Genomic DNA, 18,547 nt, shown 5'->3' with positions numbered 1-18,547 from the left:
CAGAGGTCCGAGGCCCGCTCAGAGACGTTACAGGTGCGGGTCACTTAGCAGCACGGCTGGTTCCACCCCAGCCGTGGACGGGAACTTCTCCTCCTCCTCCTCCTCCTTCACCCCCGACCCCAAGCCCCTCCCACCAGGAACACGCGCACTCAACTATTAACTGAGCGAGAAATACGTAATATCTGTTAGCATGTCAAGCCGCTGAAACGCTGGATTTTGTCGTCATTGCTGCAGCAGAACTAATATTATTGTAACTAATATAATCTTCAAGTCCCTTCGCTATAGTTTTTCTGTTTTGAAGCTCTACCAGCTTTATTAAAACTCTGTACTAGAAGATTCCATGCCTGCTCTTGTCGCCTCACAATACGACATACAGTGTGACACGGTCACGCACGTGTCCACCTCTCCGACCAGCTTGCATATGGCTGGGGGAAGGTGCTGGGTCTTTCCTACGTGCATGTCCAGCTACCGGAACACAATCATTGGCCACTAATGTTTGCCAACGCAGTTTCTGAACAAGCAGATTAAATTCTGTAGTGCTCACCAGTTTACAAAGTGCTTTCCCTTACAGGGTTTGGGTTTGAATCCCACTCAGTCAACTATCCTTGTATAACACACTGTTTTGCGACGCAGTTCTTATTACCCTGGTTTCCCTGAAGAAAATGTGGCGGCTCTGAGAATCTGAGTTGTCACGGGCCCTGGCCGAGCACAGACGCCACATGCCCGACGGTCTGGTGGCCAGGGCGATCCCCTCTGGTCCCCACTTGGGGTGTGTGGACAGGGCGCCCCACATAACAACTTGCCTTCTGATGCAGCAATGCTTTCTGCTCTTTGTTCTCTCAAGAACCGCCTGGGTCCGTGAGGGGTGCTGATGCCCTCAGCCCAGCCCGAGAACGCTGCGGCCATACAGCACCTGTCACGACTGTGCCCACTGCAGAGAGAAGGGCAGGAGAACTCCATACAGCCTGCCTGGGTGGCAACGCTCCGCAGCCTGTGCTGGCAGCCTCCTGTCGCTGCCCTGTTGTCTGCCCACCCGGTGGGCACCCCCCCATCACCCTTGCTCTTTTCCAAGGGGCTCCTGCAGTGGGAAAGGGCGTGGATGCTGTGCTGGCCGTGAGGTCCAAGGGGCGCCTGCTGGCTGAAGTACTAACAGTCACATGGGAGGAGGTGGGCTTTTCACGTGCTGGCCAGGTCTGCATGCGCTGCCTGCAACCGCTGCAGCCAACAGGAAAACGAAGGCAAGTGCAGAAAGGGACGGACCCAAAAGGTGCACAGAGGCCGGCGTTTCTGGCTGGCCCGCAGTGGGCTCCCTGCTGTGTGAGCTGCTACATTCTCTGGTCCACTGAGCCAGTCTGAGCGGCTGTCTTGTTTACCTGCATTTGAAAGCATCGTAAACAATACACTACCAGCTCTGCGTCCCAGCTCCCAGGACACGGGACAGCAAGCATCTGGCCGTTTTGGCTTTTGAAGCAGGAAGTAGGCTCCTCCCCCAGTTAGATGCCCACATAAGATGCCAGGCAGGACAAATAAAAGGATGCCCACTGTGAGGGGACATAAACCCAAAATTATGCCAACAGGCAGGGCTGAGGAGGAGGACGGGAGCGGCATGTGAGCGCACTAGAAGCGGGCTGACGGGACGAGACCAGCCCACAGATTCTGGTGTTTTCAGAGGTCAGCCCAGTTGAGCCCGTTATGTGTCTTCTTACAAACAGGTCTTTTAAAAAACCCAACGAACTGTGAATAATTCTGTGCAAACGAGATTTCCACCTCACTGAGTCTGTGTTAAGCAAAGTATGATGAAGAAAAATTGAGCCATTTAAATGGTTGTTTCCGTAACCAGCGCTGAGTGTCACACTTAAAGGCATAGAAGGGTGATTAGGGCAGAGGCGCATCATTTCAGCGCGGCAGCCTCTGTGGGTCGTGTTCACACCTCTTCTGGCGTGTGCCGGAACCCAGGGCCTGGTTCATCCTCTGATTGTTGTCAAGATACAGATCAGTCGTGAATGTCGGAAAAACAGAATGTCTAAATGAGCAGAGAAGTGAACATGTGTGCTCTTGCCCTTTCGGCTCAGCCGTGTAAGCCCATTTTGCATGAATCATTTCCAAGGCTGCCGTGCTGGCTGTGGGGTCGCAGCAGGTTCACATCAGGGCCGCCCTCTGCTGACAGCCCGCACCACCGAGACAGATGGTGGCCGCACCCTGGGGGCACCAGGTGTTTTCGTACCTGCTGGGGGGGCCTTTGGGCAGCTCGCCCTCCCTCCACGTAAGTCATGAGGCGCGGATTTGGAAGAGACGTCGCAGCGCATGGAAGCCACTCCCGTTCCACAGGGGAGAAAAGAGGCCAGAGGAAGGCCGGGACTTCTCCAAAGACACCCTGAAGTCAGTGGCTTCCCTGTCCCTTCCTGAGCCGATGGGCAGAGCTCTAAAATATTAAAGACAACCAGCTCCATCCAGTGGAAACGTAATGCAAGCCACGTATGGGATTTTAAATTCCCCAGTAGCCACTTGTTAAACAGTAAACACGAAACAGTGACACTAGTACTACCAATACATATTTAACTCAGCACAGCCAAAATACTGTCATATCAACGTGGAGTCAATAGGAGAAATATTAATGAGCTACCGCACGTGCTTTGCTTTACACTAAGTCCATTTTTACAGCACCTCCCAGCAGGAGCAGCTGTGTGGCGCTTGTCGCTACCACACCGGACGGCACAGGAGCTCTTTTATCTCTGGATCTGGGAAGCTCCTCTAGTCGGCCACTGAGTTTTCAAAACATCTTTAAGAAGGGGCAGAATGCGAAAAAGTAATCAAATGCTAAGAAATGTAAGGTTAGGCCTCTGGAAGAATTCCCCTGCCTTGTACCTTGTAATGCGTCTCCAAGGAAGACAAGTACATTTTAAGGAACGATTTGACGCCACCAATAGTCTCTGAGGGCTGACTGTGAACCAGGCACTGGGACGGGCGCGGGTGAAACGCCGTCAGCAAGACAGGCTCTCCTGGCCGTCCTGGCCGTCCAAGCTCTCACCCCGCCACAGACGGGGGGGGGGAGGGGGGAATTTGTGCAGGGCGGGTCTGCCTGTGGCCACAGGAAAGGGAACAGAGTGCAGTGTGAGACTGAGAGCGTTAAGAAAACATTCCTCGGCCATGTAGGGGTCTGACCAGCTGAGAGATGCCACAGAATGCAGATGGGGACCATTTTTTCAGTCTGATGGCTGCTAGTTAGACCCAAGGATAAACAGGCTTTCTTGCCCTTCCCTGCAATTAAATGCGTCCTCATCACAGAGAGAACAGCTGGACACCTCCCAGTGGGCTTGTCGTGTGGAGGAGGGTCGATGGACAAGCACCTGCAGCCTGCAGGACAAAGAGGAAGTGCCCGGAGCTGGAAGAGTATTCTGAACCCTTTCCATTTCTTGCTTCCCAAGAAAAACGGAGGTCCAAAAACTTAAGCCCCCTTCCCTGGGAACGTCAAGTTCGTGCACAATCTCAGGAACCTTTCCCTGGTCCCTCCATCTGGCAATCCCAGCGGAGTCTGGGTTGGGAGGACTTCCAGCGGCTCCAAGTCTGGGCTCTTTTGCTGGAGGGGCTGAAGCTCCTCCAGGCTCAGCATCTTAGACCCCAAGTGCCGGCGAGACACGGAAAGGTACCTGCACCGCCCCCGCCAGTCTCCTCAGAGCTGGCTCTGTTCCCCCAGGAATGTGAGGTTTGCAGCATCTGGGGCCCCCTGTGCGCAGGCGTACAGCGCTGTTGGCAGCAAACGGTCCAGTAGGGATGTAGCGGCCACCGGGTAAAGAGAAAAACCCCAAGAGGGGAGAGAGAGAATTGCTTCTCTGTTTCTGTCCTGCCGGGATGCAGGCCCAGCCCTGCAGGTTCCCCCCCAAAGAGCATCACTCAAGTGGAAGAAATCCCTTCTCAAGGGCAGAACTGTGCTCCCAGGCCTCCTCCCACCCAGGCAGGAGGCCAGCAGTCTCTCCGCTGGGGCTTCCCCCCCCGAGCCTGCCGTTTAATCCCCGAGCCGCGGTCAGGCTTGTCTGTCGATGGCGGTAAGAAAACCCATGTCTACCAACCCCTCTCCTGCTTCATCAGAGTGGTTTCTCCTGGATGCCAGCCCCTCGACCAGAGCTAAGAAAGAGGCCGGAGGTGGAAAACAGGCAAAAACTGCATCTACCCTCCAGCCGCAAAGCCCCGCAGTGAAGCAGCACAGGCGCTTGAGCCTGATTTCCCAGGGACGGGAGGACACAGGCGCCACCTGCTCACAGGGGCCTCTGAGGCCGAAGGAGTGAAGCTGCTTCTTCAGAGGCTGCTCCCTACGGACAATCCCCCTGACGCCCAGGACGGACTCGCCCCCTCAGCCTGAGACCCAGCTTAGCACATCCTGCCCTGAGACACACACATCAGAGGATCACCAACTGACCCCCGAGGTCCACTCACGGGAAAGGAGCCCGTTCCCGGAACCCAGACCCTGCCTCACTTACGGCTCTGCCATACCTGCTTCGTGGGGGAGACCGTGCTCAGGCACGGCCAGGCCTGGCCGGACGTCCGGGCACTCGCTGCCATCTGTCCAGCAGGAGGCCACTCTCCCCTCCTCCTCCGCCCACAAACACACCAGCAGACAGTAACTCGGTTAGCGGTAGAGTGGTGAGCGAGACATGGTCCCTGCCCTGTGGCATTCAGTCTTCCTGGGAAGACCGGCACGTTAACAGACCATTACAAGGCAGAGTGGCATGTGCTAAAGCAAGGATTGTGCCAGATGCTGAGGGTACAGATGACAACGTCACTAACTCCTGTTCCAGGCAGGGTCCTGGGAGGACACATATGACACACTCAAACTCGATCACTGGGAGAGAGGGACAATGGACACATGTGAAGGCAGGGATTGGGTTCAAAACCTGGGACTTGCACCAGCCAGAAGCCACCAGCACCTGTCCGCCTGTTGGGCAGCCCACCAAGTATACCCCCTCCCCTATATACTGCCCTCTCCGCATACACCCCCCCTTTCTGCACACCCCCTCCTGGCATACACCCCCTTTCCACACAGCACCCCCCTCTGCACACACCTCCTTTCTGCACCCCCCCGCATACACCCCCCTCTCTGCATACACCCCCTCTCCACACCCCCCCCTCTGCAACCCCCGCATACACCCCCTTTCTGCGCACACCCCAGTAACGACCTGTCGTGCTAGCGCCACGCCACCTGGGCGGACGCGGAAGGCGGTTTCTGTGCACAGGGCCTCCCTTCCCTGGCTGAGGACCCCGGCTGTGGAGCGAGGGAAGGGAGTGAAGGACACACTAATGGCATCAAGAGTGGCGGGGAAGCAGGACACCCAGTAGCCAACCAAGGGGCCATCAAACGCCCGAGAAGAAAGTGGCAGAGCCAGGGGTGGGGGGGCATCTCAGGAGGGTGTCAGGGGCGAGGGGACGCCTGGCACTACCTGTTTTGCACCCCATCCCCTCTGCACACACACATCCAGATGCCTGTGCAAAGGGATGAATGAATTTAGAGACCTGTCCCTTGGCTCAAGGGCACCCAAGGTCAAATGCTAATGTAATAAGTACCCTTGCAGATAATGGCTAAATCTGGGGACCTGGCCAGACTTGTGAAGGGAAAAGTCAAATATGGACATCTGAGCCTGGATGGATGTATTTTTAATTAAACCAGGTACCTGAGTATAGGAAGGCACTGGAAATGTGGTGTTCTGATATTCAGCCAGAATTTAATGAGCCCCTGTCTGAAATAACGTCACTGAGAATGCTCGCAAATCACGTTTGCTAAGAGTCTACAGCCGAATTGTCACTGCTCCTCACTCAGAGATAGCAGAGGGCCTGGAGAGTAATTAAACCTCATTACTTTACATCCAAGATGTCCCACACAGCGGGGAAAATAGCTGCACACATAACTGGCCCCACAGCCCTTTGAACAAAGAAATTCGTTGCTCCGAAGGGAGGTGGGAGACGGAATTGGCCAGTTATATCAGTCTTGTGTTTCTCTACAGACTTGCCGTGAAGCCCCAAAATGCTGGTTTTCACAGTGATAGTGTTTGGTTTCAAACTAAGAATAGAAAATTCTTTCATGTGGACCTGAGAGGTTCATATTCCCTCTTTAATATCCTTTAATATCTTCATCTATCTTATTGCAAAGTCGGTATTTACTGGTACTACTCAGGTTGAATCCCTAGGAATCCAGTTAGCCCAGCTTTCTGGCCCTGATTTCACATATGCACTTGCACACAGTCACACATGCACACACGCACACTCACACACACCCAAGGCCTAGAGCAGGGTTTCTCAATAGTGGCACTATTGGCACTTCTGTCCGCATTGCCGGATGTTAGAGCTCCCCTGGCCTCCACCCATGAGATGCCAGTGTGCTCTTCCACAAGGTGTCATAACCGAGAATGTCTGAAGACATTGTCAAATGTCCCCTAGGGGCGTCGCTGCCCCAGCTGGGTGCCACTGCTCCAGACAAGGTCTGCATGGGATCCCTCCCTTTTTCAAGGTCAGTGTGGGGTCAAAGGTCTAACTCATAAGGACTCCAAAAGTTTGTGCTGACCCCAGACTGGGCCCCACCTGGGCCCCAGCAATGACACCTAACAAGCAGAGCAAACGGTGCCAGGGGATTGCAGACCCGGTTTCTACGCTCCCCTGCTTCCTGCCGTTGTGATTGAACTGCTCAGAGACAAGGCCGACAGAAGGCCAGATGTAAAACAACTAAGGACAGCAAACAGTTGTCCAATATACAGCAGTCGGGCATTTTGTAAAGAAGAAAGATTTCGAACACTAGATGAGCAGAAGCTGGTTGGCGGGCTGATGGGGATGGGCTGCCCTGTCTGAGCCCCAGAAGTTTCTGAGACTGCTAAAGTGGTTCTTTCGAGACTCGCCCTGGTTGGACTGAAACCACAGCAAGTTTTTGTCCAGAAGGAGTCAGGTAACATGTTCTCCCTCTGTGTTCCTGGTGGGGACGGGGGATGGATGAAGAGTGGGGGGAGCACGCCGACGCAGCTGCAGGCTTCCCCCGGAGGAAACAGAAGAGGAAAGGGCGTTAGCATGCTCTGAGCCCGCGTCTGCTGGGCACTAAACACTCCCCTCGCGCATGTAACCTCATTTTAGAGTCACCTTGTCCTTTGCGATTTAGGAAAAACTGGCTCAAACTTTCCCTTTCAGGCCCTGACGGGAACCCAGTCCTCTCCATCCAGCCTTCCAGGACCCCCTGAGAGAAGTTCATTCCTCACTACGTGTGTGCAAGGATTGGGTGCCTAGGGCCAAAATTTCAGGGGGTACTCCCCCCCTCAGGGTCATGCAAGCATAGGGGCATGTGTCTCCCTCTAGCCCCAGCCTGAAATGGGGTCTACCGTCCCCTGGAGTCTACTTCCATGGGGCGTACCACTCAGAACCGCGCCAGGTGGCTGGGGACACCACACGTCTGTCCGCTACCCCAGCCGGCACAGGGTCTGCTGCTTTTACCCGTCCTCCTTCTAACATCGTGTCAGGCATGACACAAGGTGCCTGGAGAGGACAGGAGATGGGTGACACCTGGGAGCCTCCTCCGAATGCTCACATACAAGGAGGGGACCCCTGGACATCTGCTACTATGTGCAGGTAGCTTGTCGATGAGATGCATGACCTCCTGGCTGAATTCCACTTCCTGTCACGCCCAAAGGAGTGCTTTATTAATACAGTGGGCACCCAAGAGGTCATTTGAAATAGATGAAAAGGTAAAAAGAACTTGGATGAACGAAAGGAGCCCATTTACCATGTTCTCTGTCCCAGGGCCTGAAGCCCTTAGCTTTGTACCGTTTCCCCGAAAATAAGATCTAGTCGGACAATCAGCTCTAATGCATCTTTTGAAGCAAAAATTAATAGAAGACCCCGTCTTATATTACATTACATTATATAAGACCTGGTCTTATAGTAAAATAAGACCGGGTCTTGTATTAATTTTTGCTCCAAAAGATGCATTAGAGCTGATTGTCCAGGTAGGTCTTATTTTCGGGGAAACACGACCTCACAACTGAACGCTCTGATTTCTAGGCTGAGCTGGCGGCAGACGAACGGGCCCGGCCAGCTCCCACCATCCTCCCCGGGGCCGCACAGAGGACAGGGTGCTCAGCCTTCATCCCACCCAGCCACAAACTGTTATCCCGCGAAGCAGGAGCGGGAACTGAGTTTGCCTTCTATTTGCAGTAGTGGGAACAGAAACTGAGTCTCATCGACTTGTGGCTGAACTGCGCTCCGATTCCAAAGAAGTTTCTGAACCCGGACCCCTCGGGGCCCTGAGGTGGGTGCAGGAGCCTTAAGTCAAGGTGCCCGGACTGGGTATCGCTCAAAACTGAGCAACAAACATGGGGTCAGTGCAGAAGACATCCCGAGTTACACGAGTGTCTATTCTACCAGGACCGGCCATGTCAGGAGCCCCTTCGGGTCACCCTGACTGGCCCCAATCCCGACCTTCCTTCTCTGTGCCTCTAACACTTTCCGACCAATCAGGAGGCATATCCAGAATCTACCTGGGCCTCAGCTTCTTTAGTCTTCTGCCTCCTACCATCCTGCGGCCAATCGGACACTCTCCAAGGTACTGAAACAAGCAGAGAGAAACCCATCGGTTAAAAGAAAATTGATTATCAAGCCGATGGGCCAATTTAAAGAAAGCAAGAGATTTTTCATCTTTTTTGGAGGTGGGCGGGGGGGGGGGGGGTTTATGTGCAGCCATCAAATCACATTATCAGACCTGTGTTCCTAGCATTTCTTGCGATGAAAGCATCCTGCAGTCTTCTCAGGAAGGCTACAGACCACTGCACACCACGCCATCACGAGTCAACAAATACATCAAGGGGCTGCCGGCACTACTCAGGTTAGATGCCAAGGTAGAGAAACAGGAAGGGAAGGCTCCAGTCTCCGCGGGCTCTGGATAAAGGACTGGTGTGTGGCCAGTCAGTAGAGAACCAAGTGCCGACGGCGAGGGAGCCGACTGAAGAACAGGGCAGAGAACCTAAGAGTAGGAAAGGACATAAATGAAATAAGGCAGTTTACACAAATGGTGCTTTGTAAGCTGCTGTGTGATTTCTGAAAGGCTGGTCCTGTGACAGTGATTGTCCTTCGTATCAGAGCAGAAGTCACGAGGCCGTGATTCTACTCCGTCTGTGTCGCAGCCTTTGTAGGTTTCTGACCCTTTGTGGGTCCTTGGCTAGATGCACTAGAAACTGACAGGCATATCTCCCTACGAAGGACCAGCTCCTTCAAAGCGCCGTCATTGCCTGACGGATGGTTTGTCCCCTCTCCAGTGCGTCCCCTGTCACCCCGGGATTCCAATGAGGGAAGCTGAACACCTGGTCTGAAGCATGACAGGCACTCGGAAATATGAGCTGCATGCATTCATAAAAAGGGGTTTGCAGTAACCGTGCAGGAGGGAAGGGGCTGGGAGAGGAACCGCTAAGGGCAGGAACGAGACCAGACGCTCTCACTGGCTCTGCTTCACCCCTGTCTGGGCCTCCCGCCCCCTCCTCCTCCTCCCCAGCCAGGGACACGGCCCTGCCGGCAGCTTCAGAGCCCATCTGGCCCCAGCACAGTCACTGCCCAGCGCTCTCAGGATGCACCTGGAACATCGCAGTGACAAAGGGGCTCCAAATAATACCTAGTCCGTGTCTCACCCTCCTCTCTGCTCTCCCTGCCCTGGAGGGGCACCTCTCCACATTCCAGCTCCGTCTGTGTGGGCACAGCATGCCAGCTCCCCCTGGCTGGAATGTAGCTGGGGTCAGGGACACAGTCCCAGCTGCTGAGTCCCATGGAGGATGTCACAAACTGTCACAGCAACGGGAAGGCAGCCTGCTGGCACTGGGTGTGCCCTGAATGCAGAGGGTAAGAGTACGGACAAGGTGAGGAGTCTGACTCAGGACCCCACAGGCCAGCCTGCGCGTTGTGACAAGCTCCCGAGGGCTGGCTCACCGCCCATCAGAACGGTGACACCCTGCATTACACACAGCAGAGCACCCTAGCCGGAAGCCAGGCCAGGCAACCCACCTCCCTGGGGTGGGTTCTAAGGTAATCAGACACTCCCCCGAGAGCACAGGGCAGACTGGATCTACCCTGAGTTGTAGAATCTTGATCCCTTTGCCTACAAATTGGCCTTAGTCCCAAGAGGCCTCTCTATTTGTCCCGGGAAAGCCTCAGGACAACAGGTCCCGGGAGCCTGGCTCAGCTCCCGGGATGCTCGGGACGGGCGTGTGGATTCTGGGGGTTCCACATCCACCTGCCGGTACCCAGCCTCCCTCAGCAGGATGTGGCCCGGCGCTTCTGGCCGGCCGTCTCCTTGTCCAAGGACCAGCCGGCGTTCTTATCTGCCTTCCTCGGCTTCCTCCCCAGCCCCTCTGCTCCGAGCCTGTGCCCGTGACGCCCACAGCTATAGTTTTTCAAAAAGGAACGCGATTTGGCAATTTCCAGCCACTTGGCTCCTGGAGGTCCCTGCATTCTGTCTCCTGCCTGCTTCGCCGCTCCTGGAACATGTAATTAAACCAAGAGAGCCCGGAAAAGCCCCTTTCTAATCAATAATTCAAGGTGTTGGTCTCCTGTGACATTTTTTTTCATTCCAATTCTCCAGGTCAGGCATTTATGAATTCTCCAGGATGGAGTTCCCCGCTGGGACATCGAAGGAGAATTAATGTAGTCTCTGGGTAATTATGTATTTTTAATGACCTTCCCCTCACCCCACAAACAGCCAGAAAGAGTTGTTGATAAAGGAAAATGTTAGGGTCTCACGAGTTGGGCATTTGCCAAGAAGGAGATTCAAATGACGGTACAGATTAGTCTCAGAAAGCATTTGGGATATTTGCTGAGTCAAGAAAGACCCGTTTAGAAGGAGATGAAAATAGTTGAAGCACCACTTAGAAACTCCTGGCGTGACATTCCGGCTTTATAACGAGCACCGCCGAGGTGTCGGTGGAGCGGCTCTTTCTCGCGCTCTCCGCCCCCTCCATCCCACCGTCTCGTCCTTCCTCGCTGCAGTCGACACGGCTGGTGGCTTAGCCAACATGTGTCCCCGTCCCCCAATAATCTGTTCCAATACAGAACCCTGACTTTACGAGTATGCAGTATGTCCGGCTGAAAATACGTCCCAACTCCACAGCAGCTAGTGACCAGGCGAATCTGCCAGGCCAGTGAGACGTAAAGAGAAGTCTGCTGTGTAGGACCTTAGGGAAGCAGTGCCGACTCAGCTCACACAGGCCTGTGCCTTTGCTTGTCTCCCTTCTTCCTGCCTGGAATGTCAAAGTGATGGCTAGAGGGACAGCAGCCGTCTTGCGACCAGGAGGATAAAACCCACAAGCTAAGAATGGCCAAGCAGGGAGCCAAAGGAAGTAGACACACGGTCTCTCCCTTAAGCAGCTGCACCGACCCTGAACAGACGTCTTCAGGATTCTCATCACATGTGGAAAACTAATTCTTGTGTGTGAAGTGAAGCCACCGTTGGATGAGTTTCCGGTTACACGCAGCCAAGGCAAGCCCTAAACGATGTGCTTTTCTAAATATCAGGACACTCGCAGAGCCAAGGAAACCATCCCAGTTTGCAAGCGCTCCCTCTGCTGGACACGACGGTTTTGATGCCTGGTCATTCTGGGAAGAGACTTGGGCAGGTCTGAGACCGTCCTGCACCCACTTAAAACAGGGAAGTACGGTGGCACTTCCGCAGGCTGGGACTGCAGACCGGGACAGCATGTTTCACGCCCCCCGCAGCTCTCCCGTCCTGGTCAGGACACGTCCCGCCTGGAATTCCGCGGTGTCCCCCCTCATCTCCCTCCTCTTTCAGCACTGGCTCTCCCTCCCCAGTAGGCACTGCTTGCCTCCCCCGCACCCTCCGTTTGGTGCATTTCCACAAGACCCAGTCTGGGAACCGTCCTCACTCTCAGTGACCTCCTACGGCCTGGGCTACGCAGTCACCCCTGCGCTGGTGGCTCCTAAATGGCAGCTTCTCACCCCACCTCTCTTCTCAATGCCAGCCTGATATCCACGGTCTGCCTGACACCTCCAGGGGATGTCTCAGAAGAATCTCGAACCTCACATACCCAATACTTAAATTTTCACTTCATGCAAATCAAGACCACAATGAGGTAGCACTTCACGTCCATCGGACGGCTGTTATTAAAAGAGAGAGAGAGAGAGAGAGAGAGAGAGAGAGAGAGAGAGAGAGAGAGAGAGAGAGAAAATAACACAGGCTGCTGAGTGAGGGTGTGAAGCAACAGGAACTCTCGTGCTGCTGGGAATGTCGAATGGGCAGCTCCTGTGGCTATTCCTCCAAAGATGAACAGAATTACCACACGACGCCACTGCAACTCCCCATCTGGTATCCACCCAAAAGAAGCGAAAGCAGGGTCTTAAACAGTTATTTGCACACGCGCGTTCACAGCAGCATGATTCACAATCGCCCACCGATCGATGAACGGATAAGCCAAACGTGATGTGTACACAATGGAGCGTCACTCAGCCTTACAGGGAGGAACCCCTGACACCCGCTACAACATGGAGGAACCTTGAGGATACAACGCTGAGTGAAATAAACCAGGCACAAAAGAGCAAATGCTGTGTGATCCCACTTACAGGAGGCACCCAGAGTGCTCGGTCATTCACTCAGAGACAGCAAGTAGAAGGCTGGTCAGCAGGGGCTGGAAGGAGGGAGCACGGGAACTAGTGATGAATGGGGACAGTTTCAGTTTGGGGAAACGAGAGTTCTGGAGGTGATGGTGGCGATGGCTATACAACGATGTGAATGTACTTAATGCCCCTGGACTGTACACGGAACAATGGTCCGGGGGGAAGCCTTACGTTAACTTGGCGTCGGCACTTCCGTGGTGCTCACTGCGTGCCAGGCATGCGTCTGAGCGCACCTGCCCGACGCACTGTGGTCTCCCAAAGGCAGGTGCGCTGGGCGCCCTGGTGGGAGAGGTGGGAGAGGCGTGCACCAGGTACACCACAGCTGGCGCTCCTGCTGAGCGCAGGAAAGGCGCGAACGGCACGCGGGGGCCCAGTGCGCTCAGCGGTGTGGGAGCAGAGGCTCTGCAGGCAGCCCGACCGGACCACAACCCAGCACCACCGCCGACCGGCTGCGACACTTGGTAACGTCACCCAGTAGGTGCCTCCGGTCCTTCCCCTTTCCTTTCCGGAAGGGAACTGCAGGGGAAAGAGGTTTTCGATGGTGGGGAACATGTCAGGGAAGGTTTCCAAGAAAAAGATGTGCTGTTTCAACTGGGCCTTGCAGGAGCGTGGCCCGGCATAGCATCTTTCCATCTGTGTGGAAGGAGTTAAGGCATTTGGGTGAGACGGGGTGGGAAAAGGTCATTCTGCAAATATTCAAAAGCAATTTCGTGAAACCGTGGGCTCTCATCCATCTGCTATAACAGACTGGCTGGGCGCTGTGGAGCCTAAAGCACTATACATCCAGCGAAATTATGGCTCCCACCAGGGGTATATTGTATTTTTGTTTTCAAGGCTGAGATGAAAAGCTATACAGAACACTGCATACACAGACCTATTATGCTGGGGAAAGCCTCCGCCGGCTTGGCTGTTTATGCAAGATCAATGATAAATCAACCTGTGTCACCTGCAACCGAATGTTCCATTTGTTCTTTAATGTTCCTCTGATCTTTTGGAAATGAAGGAATTTCACATAAAACCAGTAGTTTGGTGAACTTTAATCCCAGCCATAATTGGGTAATAAAATTGGGAATATGCAGTAATTAAGAGGAATGTGACAAAACAGTGGGTCTGCAGTTTCCTACTGAGCCCCATCCATAAAACGGGAGTTCAGCTCAGGGCGCACTCAGGACGAGAATGGCCCATGGGCAGCAGAGCTGTGCTTTTCTGTCAGAGGAAAGGGTATTTATGGAGGAGATAAACCATGTCAGTGACGGCTGAAATTACCACCTGGGGCGCCCTCACATCAGGACATCCGTTTTAAAGATTAGGCTTCGACCTGTTAGTGAGCAGGAAGTCAACTGCTCGATTTTCACTTTCGGGAGCTCGTTTTCCACCTTACGTCTGGATTGGTCCATCTGTTACCTGCTCTCCACTGCGGCCTGTTTTGTGTCCATGCAGACCAGCCCCTTGCACACTAGCCTGCCTGGGTCAAACCTCTGTTTCTGCGCCCTCCTGTAATGCCTGCCATGCCTGCTCCTGGCATTAGAAGACACGCAAGTCTCCCCCCGCCCAGCGGATGGGGCTCCAGGCCCAGTGCCTGGCCACCAGCACCCTGCACTGCACCTCCAGTGGACAACTCCTGGGACAGCCCCCAGGAGCAGCGCTGTCACTGATTTCTGAACATCCGTGCAAAACCCTCTGCAGACAGCTTGCACTGTTTCATTGGGAGAGTGAAAACGCAGGGTCAAAAGTCATGGACAATTATAAGATTTTTGTTCCATTTTGCCAACTTGCTCTCCAGAAAGACCGCAAAGCGTACACTCCCGCAGCAGCATGGGAGAGTCCGTCTCCTGCGTCACAGCCTAAACGCGGCACCTGCGCGCTGAGGCGCTCTCCCACTCACGTGGCTCGATTCGCGTTTCTTTGATACCTGAAATTCTGCATTTCTCATGTATTTATGGCTCCTTGTGTCTCTCCTTCTATGGATTACCTTTTCTGGTCCTTTTCGCTTTTTCCACTGGGCACATTTCATTGTTTTCTTGTTGATCTGAGTGGCACTTGCTGGGCACCTTGTGGGTCAGGACGAGAGACCTCCCGAGTGGGACTCGTCCTCTGAGCCACAGAGCCTGACAACTGTTCTTGCTGCCTGGCCCAGAGAACCAGAGACAGGGAAGGCGACAACTCTGCCCCCTCTCCCCCGTCTGAGCTCCACCACGGCTGAGAGGTGCTTCTGGAGGGAGCTGGGCCAGAGAGAGGCAGTGCGAGAGGGTGCTCAGCCCACCCTGGTTCTGGAAGGAGGAGGAGAGTGGGGTGAGGAGAAGAAACAGGAACGAGGGAAGAATACGAGGGGAGGAATTCATGCAGGAAGGTCTCATCAGGGCCTCGGCAGGGCAGTGGGGAGTCCCGGGAGCTGGCAGAGGAGCGGCCGGGTCACAGAGGATGGCAGTGGTGACGTTCAGAACGGCCTGCCAGCCCCACGACTGGCAGTTTGGAGGATAACAAGCGGGCAAAGGCAACTCGCATTAGTGGAGGGAAGAGGGGAGGTGGCAAGTGCCTCCTACAACTTAGGGCCACCCAGTGCCCTGAGCTCACCCCTTATCCGGATCCCAGGTCCGTCTCTACAACATCACCCCGCCTTCTGCACTAAATTCACCGCAAATTAATGTACCTTTAAGAGGCGAATAACATCCTCTTATGCTGAAATGCTGGCAAAAGACCAATCATTTTTCATCTCTGATTAAAATGTCTAAGGAAGAAATTGGAAATTATTCAGGAAAGGAAGCTCACACTTGGAGCTGCAGAATGCAAAGTAAATCTGGGGTGGCGGTAAAGGCAGCACCATCCCTCTCTGCACATCAGAGCAACAGGGCTGCTTCCCCCCAAGCAGGCTATTGGCAGGTGGGGTCACTGGGGAGCCTGGAATTTGCTTAGGGCCCCAGAGAGCCCCTTCTTCACTGTTTCCCAAGTGTGCCTTTGTCAGAAGCACTTGTTAGAGCTACAAAGTACCAGTCTTTTTCCTGGGGATTGTCCGTCCATATGACGAGCATAGGACCAGGAAACGCACTTTTAACCAAGGGTCTCAGCTGGTTCTTACGCTCTGGCAAGGAGCTGACTTGGCCCTCACTTCTCCTCCCGAATGCCGAGGAGATCAGCATATCCACCCAAGGAGTTCCCTTGCTGCCTGCGGCAGCCTAACTTCCACAGACCAGCTCTTCCATCAACAGCAAACAGAAATGACGAACAAGACAATATCTACTTTGAATTCTGTTTAGAAGCATCAGAGAGCAATCAAATGTGGTGAGGTCTTAAGGTACCGAGATCACAGAGAGAAGAAATCACAGCAGTGAAGCTGCTGTATGGCACAGCTTCTGCCTTGAAGCATTTGCTGATTCTTAGAAAAATCTAAAAGCCGAGAAGTCGTGCTTTGTAGAAACTGACGAGTGCAGAATCCAAGAGGAGAAACAAAGGAGAGCCTGCAGCCAAGAGGCTGTGGGACTAAGCAGAGTTTCTGTCATCTCAGCAAGCTGGGGGAGTAGAAGTGGGGACTCAGGGCAAGAAGGGGGGGCCCTGGCATGCACCCCAAGCTTTCCGGTGGGATCCAAAACCTAGGAATAAGGACTAACAAAGCCTGAAGCCCAGCTTCCAACAGGCTCCATCCCAGACTGGATGACGACAGTCTGCCCGAGCTCAACTTCCAAAAGCAACAGTCGGCCCTCTCGGGAGGAAGGTGGCACCATCCAGAGCCTCAGACCAGCTCACAATTTTTCATACACAGTATCTGACATTCAATGAACAAATTACAAAGCACACCAGGAGATGTGAAAAGCCAAAAAGTAAGAAAAAAATAGACATAGGGAGACCCAACGAGACTGCAGTACTGGAACGATCAGACAGAGACTTTCACAATAACTGAGATTAATTATGTCCAAGAAAATGAAGGACAAGATGGAGAATTTTAGCAGAGAATTAAAATGTGGTTTTTAAAAATCAAATAAAAATTCTAGAACTGAGTCACAGACCTCTGATTCTAAACGTGGGCTCAAGGCTATACCATTTATCCAACTTACTGTGTGCCCGGCACCGTATTAAATGGTTCCTCCACAAAGCTCTCAGGTAGTTATGACCACCATTCCCCATTTTAGAGAGGTTCAGAGAAGTTAAGTACCATACAAGGCCACACAGTTAATAAGCGGGGAGGGGGGGCAGGATTTGAACCCCCAGATCATGACTTTAGGGCCTATATTTGTAACTGCTATGTCCTGCGTCCTCTTCCTAACTACTCCCTCCATGCACCCGCCCCCCCTCCCCCCAGGTCCCACACACGGACCCCACGGGCCTAAAGATGGCTCCTGTGACCTCTCCCCGAGTCCAACAGAGCAGAGCAGCGGCTGATGACTGGCAGAGTGTGGGGTCACCAGACAGAAGCAAACTTCAGGGTGCAAGTGCATCCTGAGCTGCGGCAGCCCAGCCGGCTCCCCAGGGAGAAGCAGCTGGCTTCTGCAGACCTGACGGGTGGCTGCCCTCCCCTGGCCCAGGTGGCCCCCGTGTGAGGCCTGCTCAGACCTTTGGGGCAGCGTCCACGGCCTGCTAACAGCAGCCTCGCCTCCGCAGGCAGGGAGCCTGGCCCATCTTCCCGTCTTAGGCAGACGGGGGGCTGCCTGTCTCTTCACAGCTGCCCCACAGCTGCGGGAGCCTTTGTGGACTCAGGCTCTTGAGGGAACTCAAGCAACAGTGCCCGATGAGCCTGTGGCCCCAGGAACCCAGGACAGAACATGGGAGGGCTCAGGAAGAGCCAGGCGTACCCCTTCACCCACACATGAAGATGGGGTGCGGGGCCCTGGAAAGGACATGGGCTGTCCAGTCAGAGAAGACGGTGCAAATCCTGAACCACCACTCACTGGGAACATGACCTTGGCCTCATTTCCTCTTCTGAGAGAAGGATGCAGTGATACCTCTTGGAGTTGGAAAAACCCCAGCATATGCTAATGTATGTAAATATATGCAAAGTAGCCACTGTGCACTTCCCCGCCCCTGAGGGAGGCCAGGTGCTCACAGTGGCTGCAGGATGGGTGAGTCCAGTGCAGGAGTCAGGCACTGGGAAGCCCCACCTCTAAGCCCCTCCCCCCCCAAAACCATTTACGGAGCTGATTCTTCACCTACCCTCCCTCTGAGCCCCGTGTCCGCCCTCTCAGAGGACAGTGACGTTTGGGGGTTTGGGGGTTCCCGGTGCATAGAAGGCATACGCACCCCAGAGGCAGGGCCCTCCTAGCCAGTCTGGCAGAACTTGTGCTGAGACTGGGCCCGCCTGGGGGGACACTGATCCCCTGTAAGGCGAAGCCAAGCAAGAGCCGGTCAGCAAACCAGACTCCCATGCTGCGTACCCCGAGGGCCCGGGGGTCACTCCCCGGCTGCTGCCCCCGGGTCTGGGTGCCATCCTGCCTTAGCAAAGACACCCTCTGCCGAGAGCTTCCCCTCAGCCGGCACATGTGACTTCTCCCCCCAAGAAAACTCAGACACGACGGGCGACACACACACGGGCCGCTCCCTCATCAACAATTCACTGGCCACTTACTCGGTGCTGGGGCTGTGGTTGGTCCCGGGGAAGGCACAGCTGTGGCAGAGAACTTGCCTACGAGGCGCTCACGGGCTGTGGAGGAGACAGCACGGAAATGTGCGATGAACACGCAACGGGGCCACACTGACTGAGCCGCCCATGATCTCTAAGAGAAAAGGAAACAACACTGGGACCAGGAAGTGAGCTACGCACGCAGCCACCCACGCCTGTGCGCGTTTGTCAGTCGCGTAGTTGGCAGGGCTGCGTGAATGAATGAATGAAGGAAGGAATGCTGCTCTTACTGGTACCTCTTGGGTGGGCTAGAACTTGACAGTTTACTTTCTGTAATAGTTACAGGAAGCAGTCCACAGACCC

Source organism: Rhinolophus sinicus, chromosome 13 (genome assembly GCF_057876585.1).
Source record: "Rhinolophus sinicus isolate RSI-liver-muscle chromosome 13, RSI-T2T, whole genome shotgun sequence".
Lineage (NCBI taxonomy): Eukaryota > Metazoa > Chordata > Mammalia > Chiroptera > Rhinolophidae > Rhinolophus > Rhinolophus sinicus.
This window is presented reverse-complemented; position numbering follows the sequence as displayed.